This window comes from Adiantum capillus-veneris, chromosome 26 (assembly GCF_014529385.1).
Source record: "Adiantum capillus-veneris isolate H3 chromosome 26, ASM1452938v2, whole genome shotgun sequence".
Taxonomy (NCBI): Eukaryota; Viridiplantae; Streptophyta; class Polypodiopsida; order Polypodiales; family Pteridaceae; genus Adiantum; species Adiantum capillus-veneris.
Window position 1 is genome coordinate 80,291,012 of NC_140956.1, and position 12,483 is coordinate 80,303,494.

Below are 12,483 nucleotides of genomic sequence, written 5' to 3' on the forward strand. Positions count from 1 at the left end.
TAATTGTTAGAAAGGTATAACAATCAGGCTATTGGTGGCCCACTTTATTTAAGGATGCACCACTCTTTACGAAAGAATGTAATGAATGCCAACATTATGCAAAACTACAAAGAAGAGATAAGATGCCTCTACATATTAATTGGGTGACCCAACCATTTGAAAAGTGGGGCATACATTTTGTAGGGCCAATTAGTCCGACAACCCGTAATACTCAATCCCGATATTTATACCGACGTCTAAAAATTTTAGACCTCGTTTATTTGCTTTCATATAAATGTCAACTTTTGCGCGATGTGTTGTAGTGAGTGTAAATCCATTGAGTGGTTGCATTCCTATGGACGTAGCCCACACTTGGGTGAACCAAGTATCTCTCTCTCTCTCTCTCTCTCTCTCTCTCTCTCTCTATATATATATATATATATATATATATATATATATATTGTGGTGTGTGGACGTGTCAAGTACGACCACTTAGTGTGGGAGGACTATTTGAGCTCTTGGTGTAGATCATCTTGGCATGCAACCCCTTACATGATTATATAAGGAGATGCTAGCTCAGAGGCAAAGCACACTCATTTGGGTTCTACTCTTGTCCACATGTGAGCACACCACATTGGTGGAGGCGGCGGGCAGTTTCTTGCTGGGTGGGTAGTTACTCAAAGTTTTCTTGGTTTCCCTTTGTGTACCCATGGCGTTTCCCTTTTATGTAGGCTAGTTGCACTCTGCCCTCATGCAATGCCGATTACGCTATGCTTTTCTTGCTATTCACTTCCATTGATGCACGCTACTGACATCACCACTGGCAGGCGATGTCCAGATATTTTACAAGAGTAGTCAACAGTCCCATACATTGTTGTAGGGTGGATATTTTTGCATTTCTTGTAGAGCCTATCTGCGCTTCTTGCCAAGATTGTTCAACCACCTTTAAAATCAATCTCCGCTCTTCAGCATGCCAACCCACAACTGCCCCCTTTGCAAGGCATGTTCTACCATGGACGCTTTCAAGGACGCAGAATCCCAGTCCCAACGTGCCATGCACTCAGCCTCACTTGCAACTCCAGCTACGACGGCACGAGCCCCAGCTACGATAGCAATTGGGTTTTATGTAAGTCACGCTATGCATAAAGGCTACAGCAGCAGACGTGGAGCAGCTAGATGTCGTTATCATAGTAGTAAGAGCACTTGTGCTTGCTCCCAATATGAGTAGCTGGCACGTCTGTGATCATATGTGAAGTGGGCTTACCCTCTATGACTGTTGTGCGCCTACACGTTCCTATGAGCCTCGCCTTTCCCACCCCAGCTATTTTGCAGATTTTCAATCTGGTCTACGAGTGGGCCGGCCTAGTGATGCTGAGGATGCCATGTGCGCAAAGAAGGTCGCTCAACCTTTCACCCCAAATATGCAGGCCCGAAATAGCTACATACCTTTATATTGCCCTTCAACACATCCCGCTCTTGTTCAGCCCCTCTTATTGCAAGAACCCTCTCTCATGGATTTCGGGAACACGCCTGCAAGAAAGTCCCATGAAAGCAGTGGCTAGCTTGTTAATGCATTTGGATTTTGGTGAGTGTTTCCTGCGACAACGTACAATGAATGTGCTCTACACAACCGATTCTCTTGGGATATTTTGCAATTTGCAGATGGTTTTCAAATATTCTTGTTTTGAGCATGCTCAAAAAGATGGGAGTTGCTGCACCTTGATTGTTGCAGAGGTACCTGATCTTCTAGTCTTGATGGTCATGAAGCAGAGCTTCAATCGTGAAGCTCAACTTTTCATTGTGTTTAGTGGTAGTCTTTTCATCTTTGGTTCCTTTCGTAATCTAGTTTTTGTTGAATAACCGTTACCATCACACCAAGCTCCTTCGGGAAGGGATGCATGTCGCAAAAATTTCGCACCCAATCCTCAGTCAATCCTTCCTTGTCTTGTCCATTTCATTGGGATAGTGACCTAGTGTTTGCATAAGCGAGATGTACGAGTTCCATGCCTTGATGATGATCGGCATGATGTTGAGTTTAGCCCCCAAGTTCAGTCTCTAGCCCCTTAGCTATTGATTGATCACTCCCCTCAGATGAAGCATCGGAGTCGATCCCTCTCGTCGAGTTTATTCTTAGCCCAAAATTGTAAAAATATGTCCATCTTTTTCTCCCTAAGGAGGGAGATGTGGTGTGTGGACGTGTCGGTAGTGTCCGACCACTTAGTGTGGGAGGACTAGTTGAGTTCTTAGTGTAGATCATCTTGGCATGTAACCCCTTACATGATTATATAAGGAGATGCTTGCTCAAAGGCAAAGCACGCTCATTTGGGTTCTACTCTTTATGGAAAAATTATAAAAATATTTCTCAAATTTCAAAAATTCCCAAAATACCCTTGTATCTATTTTGGTTGGATTGCTTAAGATTTTCTAATCTTTATTCCTTTTACAGTTGACATTTGTTTTTGGTGCTCAACATGTAATTGTTCACAAATTACTTGCAAAAAAAGGCAATTATGTCTAAAATTAATGAAGGAATTCATCTCTAAATCCTACATTGCCAACTCAATATATTCTAGTTTTAGCATCTTGTATTGATAAGCAATCACTCTTCTTATGAAAAGCTACAATTTTTTAATCTTTGGAGAAATTTAATCTCACAACCAAGGGTATTTTGTGAATTTTAGAAAATTTGAAGGACAAAATATTGGGGGTATTTTAGGAATTTTTGAAATCTGAGGGGTATTTTGGGAATTTCCACAAATTAGAGGGGTATTTTGGTAAGTTTTTCTATATATATATATATATATATAATCTCTTGTGTATGTTTTATCTCTCTCCATTAAATTCACTAATCTAATCGCTATTTAGTACCTCATTAATCCTAAAAGATGGTTGCAAATCCAAGGTGTGTCCAGTGGAAGGATCCGCTTTTGGGGTGGCTATGGTATCTTTCTTCATCGCCTTGGTCTTCCTACATATATCCATTATGATCTATTGAGAAGGTGTTAAATTTTATGCATCTCAAGTGAATTTCCAATGTGATCCTAGTTATTATTTTATCTTTTATGTATTTATTTTGCATATTTGATATGATTCTAGATAGGGCTATTTCTAGTGGGTAGTATATAAGTGCACCCAAGTCCCCCATGATTCTAGGTAGGTAGGCAATTCCTATTGGGTAGTATATAAGTGTATTGAAGCCCCCATTTGTTACCATATATATGGCAGTGATGTATGTGAACACACTTAGGATTGTTGGGGGTGTTAATTGAGCCGACATCAGTTAGTAGAAGCTGTTAAATGCCAAGCCTTATGAAGCACATCAAAGATCAATATGAAGACGCAGTAAATATTGGAGTTACACATTTTTTACATTTTCTCAAAATGGCCATGTATTGTAATTTCTCAAGTTATTTCAAGCCATTGTAATATTTGTAACGTGTTACGGGCTCAATGAGAGTTCCAAGCTGCAAAGAACAGGTCAGTTAGTGTGCCTAGGTTGCAGATTCAGTAAGATGTGGAGCCCTAAAGGCCTTGGACACCTAGACCATGCATATTTTTACCCTAGATATATAAGGCAATGTGTAAAAGAAATTAGGGTTCTCAGTCTCATTTGTTGAGACCACTCTTTGTTGAGATCTCATGAGGTGTGTGGCTATGGAGTCCTTGAGCTTCTCATTGCTTGTGTGACTTGATTAACACTAGTCAAAGCTTAATTCTCTTTCACTGTGCCTCTCTCATACTTCTTATGATTGTTGATGATGATTTGATTAGCTAGATTATAACTAATTAGTGATTAATCATCTCTAATCTTGTGTGATTGCCCTCTAATCTTTGTGTGTGCATGTAGATTTGATTGGAGTGCGGATGCTCAATAGATATATGTGTGTGTGCTTGTGGTTAGTGTGTTGCATGATAGAATTAGTGATGTGTGCGTCTTGCAATCATTAGTGTGTATGATTAGGTTGATTTGAGGTGAAGAGAAGTGGATGTGGAAATTGCCAGACACCGTGGCTTCGCTTGTCCATATGCCAAGAAGCCCACTTCATAGTTGCCATTTGTGTTTCCATGATTAGCTCACTATTCGGTGAGTGTTTCCATATCTTAGCCGGGTAGCTCATCCCTCCGGATTGACAATTATTGTTAGTCATTGGAGCTATGCTACGATGGTCCCCCAACATTTGGCGTCATTGTCGGGGAATGATGGCCTACGCTAGTGTAGGTGTGGCATAATCGAATGGTTTCCTCACTAATTTAACTTGTGTGTTTATAGTTTTGTGGATTTTGGATGTGTGTGCATGAAGCATTGTGCTCGATTCCCCCTAATTTGTCACCATATCTTGCTAATTGTGTGTCTACACACTCTAATTTCACACTAACCCCTTACTAATTTCAATAATTTTTGCTAGCTTACACACTATTTTTTTTACCAATTGGACTATCATTTTGTGCTTATGCTTATTTGCCTAATCAAAGGCTTGAATTGCATTCTAGTAATGCAGGTTTGTGCTAATCGCTTTAACAATTTGCTGATTTTGGAATGCGAGATTAGGGCTTTTGAGCATCGATGGAAGTGACCTACACATTGTGTAATCGACGGTTGGATAGTACTATTGGACTCAAATCTTGTGCGGTATACTTCGCCATTGTCAAATTTGTGATTGGGAACTTTTGATTTTGCACATTTGCATGCCGTCGTAATGCCGAAATTTTCATAGAATTGAATGTGCAAATTGATGGTTTCATGTGCTAATGTACACTGTGAATTTTCCTAGTTGCATGCTTGAATGATCAATTGCAAGTGTGTGCACTAAAATCAAATGTGTGTGCGTTCTAATTGAGTGTGTGTATGCCTAATTTTAAGTGTGTGTGCACTATTTTGCCCTTGTATGTGCACCTAAACATCAAAAGGTATTCCTAATGGCTTCAAAAAAATTAAAAGGTATTCATAATTCAAAGATTCTTCTCAACAACAAGAAAAACGATGTATTAGTTTATAGCACATGACAACACGCAATGACAAAACACGTAGATTTGCAACAATATTATCTTGAAAGGATGGATACAACATTGAGAGAGAGAGAGAGAGAGGAAAGAAAACGCCAAAGAGAAGCGAAGAAAACGCTTAAGTAAAAATGAAAGAGAAGAAAAACACCTAGTTATATGGGCACAAAAGGTCTTTTGACTTTTCGCCTTCATTTGTCTTTTGACTTTCCACCTTCATTTGTCTTTTGACTTTTTACTTTCACCTATCTTTTCATTTCCTAAGCTCACCCTTCACTTATGCACTTAATATGTTTTGAAAGAAGTTTTATTTTTTTGAGATTGGGGAGACCTAATCAATGTGCGCATGACAATTTTTCTAATTTGATGATTGATTTGTGATGTGGCCATGCCCAAATAGAGATTTGTGAATTCAATTTGTGAATTTGACAAGATTAACCCTTGTGTGTGTGCACCTAAAAATTGGTAAAAACTGTCAATATTTGTGTGTGTGTGTGTGTGTGTGTGTGTGTCTAAAAAGTTCTCAAGGTGCATGATTAATCCGATGTTTGATTGCAAGTTTGAAGTGTATAAGATTAATTGTTGTATTTTTTAGCTCAAAACAGAGATTTACACACTTAGATTGTGTCAATTTTTGACCAAAAATTGCCGGTTTAATTGCTTAGTTTTGAATTTTATTGACAAAATTAATTAGCAATTGAATCAATGTGATTATTGTGATTTGATTTGGCTGCATTAATCCCCCATGTGTGCAAATGTTTTTTTTTAAATTTCATATTTTTGGATAATTTTTGTAATTTTTTGCTAATTTTTTCATTAGTTTTTTATTAATTCCGTGAAAATTTGATAAGTTACGTTCTTGATGAGCTCTTATATATGCGTATCTATGGCATCATTTGAGCGCATTTGTGTCCTCCTTGGTTGAGTTTTGAGCATTTTGCTATTTTTGGGGATCGATTGTTGATTTTATTGTAATTAGCATTTTGCAAAAACTGCTATTTTTGGTGTGCTTATGCGTGTTAAAAGTGTTTGATTGTTAATGTAGATGATCTTCTAAGATTTATTGAATTTTCCCAAAATTTCTTGGAGCTTTTTGGCAAGTTTTTGAAATTCAGTGTGATTTATAGCGTTTTCAGCTAAGTTCGGCCTAATTTTGGCATTTTTGGGCATTTAAAAAATAAAAATTCAAAAGAAAAATGGTTTTGATGAGCGTCAACGGTCGATTAAGAACTTTGGCATATGCTCAGGAAAAATTTTGACGAACGAGCGAACTCGACGAAAAAATAAAAAAATTCAAAAAAAATCAAGAAAAATATAAAAAAGGAAAATCATAAATTTCACAAAGAAATAATAAAAATAAAAGAGGAGTCGTCAAAAAAAAAAAAGGCAAAGCGACGTTGAGAGAGTCATGCAGCGCAGGCAAACAATGACAAGACGAGCAGACAAAGTCACACAAAAATAAAATGTGAAAAACGAAGCGAATGAGTCAAGTAGAAAATGCCAAAAGAGTCAAAAAACCAAAAAGTGCAAAAACAGTCAAATTGAAGCCATGAGCTGCAGAAAATATTCAAAAATTGTCGAAAAGAGCAAAAACGAAATTGCACAAAGTCGAAAAATGAAACCTGTGTCAAGGGTCGACCGACAAAGATACGTTCACATGAAGCTCATTACAAAATTGAATTTGAGTAAAATTTGGCCGTTAGGACAGAGTTCGCCCGCCGAAATTGCGAATCGGGACTGAGATTAGCAGATTTTGGTAAAAGTTGGCAAAAGTTCGAATCGTAAGTCTTGCCGAAGTCTAGATTGTAACCTAGAATCAGGGAAAGCCCTTGGAAATTGGGACTTAATCAATTTGGCCAAGAATATCATTGTTCTAGCTGATTGTGGATAGTGTTGCCACAATTCATTCAAGAAACTAGAAGTCATAGTGCATGCCACAAATTGGCAAGGCAATCCATTGCCTTGCAGATTGGGCCAAGAATTAGACGAACAGGAGCACAAATCACATTGGATTGCAGATTAGGCTATTCAGAGCCCAGATTTTCATCGTTTCAAAGATCGCAATCGAGTCTGACACGTTCATACTAGAGTTAATTAACTTTTTGGAGATAAAAGAGCAGTCCACTGCAAAAGTGTGTTGACACAAGCAGTTTTGTCAAGCTAGAGCATGAGAAATATGTCAATGTAGCATCCAAATACCTAGAGATAGTTTCTACAGATTAAGCATATCATGGATTCAAGTCAAGCCGAGAGTTTGAGTGCATGAGAACCAAAGCTAACCAGTAGCAGCAGTAGCACTAGCACAAATGCAACAGAGCAAATTTTACAACTATATGGCTATAGTGGAGATAAAGTTTTGTATACGGATTCAAAAGGCCATAGGTATTTAATGAGTAGCAAAAGCAACACAGGAGCCAAGATCCTATTGAACAGAGTAATGCCATATCCAAAGAACTCCCAGATGTTCACAGACTTCAATGGAGCCAGGTATTGCAAGCTCAAAGATGAATAATAATTGATCCAAGTGTTTTTCCATGTATTTGCACAAGCCAGTAAACCATACAGTTGGTACATATGCAATCAGGGTCGTTGTACATGGATTACAGTGATCGGATCTACAGTCGAGAGCCAAAAATGGAAGACCCAATAGATCAACCAATAGAAGCCAGACTAATCGGAAAACCGAGTCAAAGACAGTATAAAGGTCAAGATGGAGCAATCTACGGCCTGCTGATAAGTTTTCTAAAAGAAGATACTAACAATTTGGTCAACACAGAAGTAGAAACTTCTCAGCAAGAGCTTGAGATAGAAGAGCCAATTGACATACCACCCGTAATGGTGTATTACTCAGATTGCGGAAGAAAAGGTGGACATTTTCCAGAAGATTGTCTAAGAAATCCAGACAACAGGGACATAGGAACTGCAAAGCAAAGCATGGAGCAAATTGCAAATGCTAATTTCGATGTAAGTGCATCTAACTTATCATTTTTGGTGCAATCGCATGATTCTACATTACCATTAGAAGCACCAGTAAAAGCACAACAAGTTCAAAATCAGCATAAAGATGCACAGGCACTTAAAAAGCTTAAAATTCATCCTTTGAACAACAAATTCCCACTTGAATTTGGTCAAAGTGTCCAGCTATCACCAAAGGTTGAAAAGAGTGTTAGGTTTGCAAGCGATTCTGTATTCACTACCACTAGTGTGCAATCATTCACAAGTATGAGGAACACATCAAGCGGATGATGTTAGAATTGTATGGTACACATAATTCATATGCACATTATGTAGATAAAAAAGGACAACTATACAAAAAGGATCAGCAAGTGTTTGAGCTCATAGAATTATGCCTAGTGATAGATCAAGAAGGATGGTTCATTTCAAAGGAAACCCAAAAAATATGTTTAGAGCCAAACTCTCCTCCAATGAAAATCAAGCTTCGATGTTGTGACCAAACGAGCATATACTCCAACCAGAACAGTTGTAGATATAGAAGAGAGTCTAAAATCTATGATGCCTTGGGTCCTAAAAACACAGAAGCTCACATCATAGGAGACCCATGGGATAGACAATATCAAGGTGAAGATAGTGCTATCTATAGCTTGACTTGGGCAATCATATGTCATGTTTCATGGAGATACATAGGAAATTATGCAAAAGGTTTACATATACCAAACATCAATTGTGCTACCCACAGTGTACCTTCACAATTCCAAAAGGTGAGATCAAACCAGAGCCAAACAGTTTTAGCATAGCACATAGAGAAAGCTTTGGTGATCACCCTAGGAAGGGGGGAGCTATAAATTCATCAAACTCAGCTCATGTGCTAGGAAATGCTACACCAATTAGAAGCCCTAGAACTTCTAGCCAAACCCCTTCAAAGGAGAAACCATTGAAAGACCATATGGTTGTTGGATGTTTCTAGTTGACCCAGATTCCATCAGAATCTGATGACAAATGCTTCTATGAAGATAATCATGGACATAAGTTTCAACTGATCTCCACAAATCAAAGTCAAAAGCTGACAATCCAATAGTGTTTAAACAATTGCATGTGACCAACCTCACATGTGCGTGTCGAGATGCAAATGGCAACAAATACCAGCATGTTCATGACCTTGTACAAACCCCTACGGATGCTAAACCTAAAGCCAAAGATTATCTCAAGATGATGCAAAGCCTCAAGTTGCCAGAACAGGTGATAGATATGTCAAAGTCAATGGAAGCCAAAGCTCAAAAGGCTACACAAAGGTCACCACCAAAATCTCCTCCAAAGAGATAGATCTACCAAAAAGTACAGCGGATCTCTTAAGATCAAAGGTTAGCCAGATGCAAGCAGACAATGCTCAACAATTGCAAGCAAAAGGTGCAACAGTACAACCAAACTAGGCAACATCAATTGAAGTAGGTGGTCAAATAAAAGAAGATGCAAAAAAAGTTCAACCCAAGGACAGAACTAGAGGAAGGTCAGTCAATTCAGACACAAATCCTGAGAAGATCAAGTGCAACATTATTGGTGAACATGAAAAAAATCTCTCAAGTGAAGTAAAGCTAGATTTTTAGCTAAACAAGAATCTCATGTCTTTTTGCACTTGGAAAAATGTGGCCAACCACAGCTGGAAGATGATCCTGAGTTCAATAGCACATCTAGAGACAAAAGAGCAAAATGCTAGGGAATCATTTCCACCACCACTCAAGTAGGTTCACAAATCCTCATAGCTCAATTTCATGTGGTAACAGCAAAAGATGTACCAGACGACATCATATTGGGAATACCAATGGCCTAGAAGGTTTTAGAGATACGAAGTTCAAACAAGATGAAGTCTTCAAAGACAACCAAGACTGATCACCGACAAACAACAACACAAAGTCCTCGAGTAAAACTCAAAGGGAGACCAATGCCAAAGCAGAGTTTATTAAAGATGATTCATCTCCAACCAAGATAGCCTCAAAAGAACTTAAAGCAAATCAAGCAATAGCAAGTGCAAATCCCAATAGAGCAAACAACAACCACAAATATTAATGACATGGAAATACAATCAAGACAACAAGTAAAGAAGAACAAGGTTGCAAACAACCAGGAAGCAATAGGAAGTCCAAAGATCAATCACTCATTGCTAGCTGAATCAACTCATGTAAGTCAGAGTGGAAAATAGAGTCTCAAGTCACCTTCCATACATACTAGGCTAGATCAAGATGAGACCATGGCAAAAGTAAAACAAGGATCTTCAAAAGAACCACCAATGAGAATAGATATAGTCATTAGTAGTGCAAATGGAGCAAGTGTCCAATGCAATGCTCTAGTGGACAAAGAAGCAAATTGCAATATGGTTTCAGAGAACATCCAAAGGATCCTTGAGATTACTCCATGCAAACAAGACGATAAAGCAATGCTAAGTAAGGTTACAAATCAAGAAGAAATGGTTGTTACACTTAGCAACCAAAAATCATGAAGAGCAGGTAAAGTTCCAAGTAAAGCATTCAAGAGAAATGCTTGCAAATGTCATCCTTGGACATCAATGGTTAGACCAACACAAGGCCTACAGCGAGGATACAATTTTGATCCTCTCTTTCCCAAGAAGTGGCAAGCAACAGTTACAAGTACCATTAATGCTAGACTCAGAGTTACAAAAGTCACATGACTTAAAGGCAAATATTGCAGAAAAAGGTAACGCTAACGTGGACCTTCCACGAACTACCACGAAAGGTGTGACATCATATGCCTCTACATCAAATAACCCTTATGGATCAGCTTCTTCAAGAAAGTCAAGCTTTCAAAACTTCAAGTCAAATGAATGTGTGAAACCTTTGTGCAAGAGGAAGATTCTTTGAGATCCGTCTTTGTTTTGTATCCTCTTGAGAATTGTGGTAGCCTTTAGCATTTGATGCCATCTGTTGTAGACTTGCTTCTTAGGTATCCTAAGGTATTGTCGAGGTTGATACTTAGTGGGCCTTCTTTCTTGGTCAGTTACCTCTATAGTACTCATGTTCTTTTAAGCTCCATTATGATGCTATCCATCCCATGTGTTTGTCTTTTTATTCTGATGTGTTGTCTTCAATCCACACAGGATCACTGAATTTTACTAAACTACTCAGAACAAACACTTGCTTGACTTTCTTTTTCTTTCTTGAGTACTTAGGATGATATACCTTTGATTTTCTGGGTGGCTCCCTAGAGTTTATATTTGGATCAGCTAAATGAGGATTTGGTAACCAATCAACCAACGACCAACTGCAATTGAGACAAAACTGCATGAAGATCTCAAGATTTCAACAAGGCCTCAAGCCAGACAAAGTCAACAAAGAAGCTATGAAGCAACATCAAAGGCTCCTTACAACAGGCCTAATTGGAGAATCAAACATACGTTAGAATCTTCACAGTCAAAGAAGGACAACCCAACCAACGTGAATGCAGATTCAAAGATGATGAAATAGGTATGGCAAAAGAAACCTTCAATGCCAACTTGGTCCTTCAATAATCCTCTTTTTGAAGATTCAAGCTTATTTTTCCCAAGTGAAATGTTTGTAGTAAGCTCAAGAATCTAAAAAGTCAAGTCGCCAGGGTGCAAAAAACACTCTTTGGCATAGTCAGAGTCGGGCTGCTGAGCCAATAAATGATCAAAGTGTCAGTCCCAAAGCTTCAAGTCAGAATAAACTATGTGCTAAGAGTCGTAGTTGTTAGGCTTATGCTCAAGCTAGAAGAGCTGAGGATATCTAAGTTGTGTCACTCATGTTGGATGAGATGAGCATAAGAATCGAAGTCTATTAACTTAATCATGGTGGAGTGTTGTAGAGTCCAACATTCACGCATAGTGCACAATAAGATGAGAGCACATATCCTCAACAACAAAAACCCTTCCTAAAGGGGTGCCAACTTGTAAAGCCACGTCATATGCTTTTATAGGTACACTTTCTTTTTGAAGAACCCCTCAAAAATATTTTTTGGCACAACATATTGTTTCCCATGCATTTTTGTGTATGCATATATAGGATGTCCCATCATTAGAGACCCTCTTTTTTGCTTCCACCTATGCACCTTGAAAAAACTAGAGCGGGAACCAATGTTCCACCTTGTGACCCTTCTATTTGCTACCCTTTTATTTCCATATCCATCAACAAATAATCCCTTCAGTACTTTATTAATTTTTCCCATGCTAATAAGTACTCTAATAATGAGCGTATCCCAAAGGCACCTTTTTCCCACTGGGTTTTTTCCCTTTGGCTACCCAGGTAATAGACCCTAATTTAGATCCTCATCATTCTACTTCCCTTGTACATACTCTTAGTAAATAAACAAAAGCCTCACCATACGCTACTACAACGGACAAATGCAACATCATCTCACATCAGAAACAAATCCAAACCAATGAAGATGCTACAACAAAATGAATCTCATCAACAAATTCAACCACAAATGAAGACAATCAGCCCATCAACAACCAATCAAGAATCTTCCACAACCTCCACGGACACTTTTCAACAGTGCCCGAGGATGGACACTAAA

The 12,483-nt window shown here is 38.5% G+C and overlaps 1 pseudogene; it reads left to right on the top strand.

Moving 5' to 3' along the window:
* Window positions 1-991: 991 nt before the first annotated feature.
* Window positions 992-1,839, top strand: LOC147423717 (uncharacterized; annotated as a pseudogene).
* The last annotated feature ends 10,644 nt before the right edge of the window (window positions 1,840-12,483 follow it).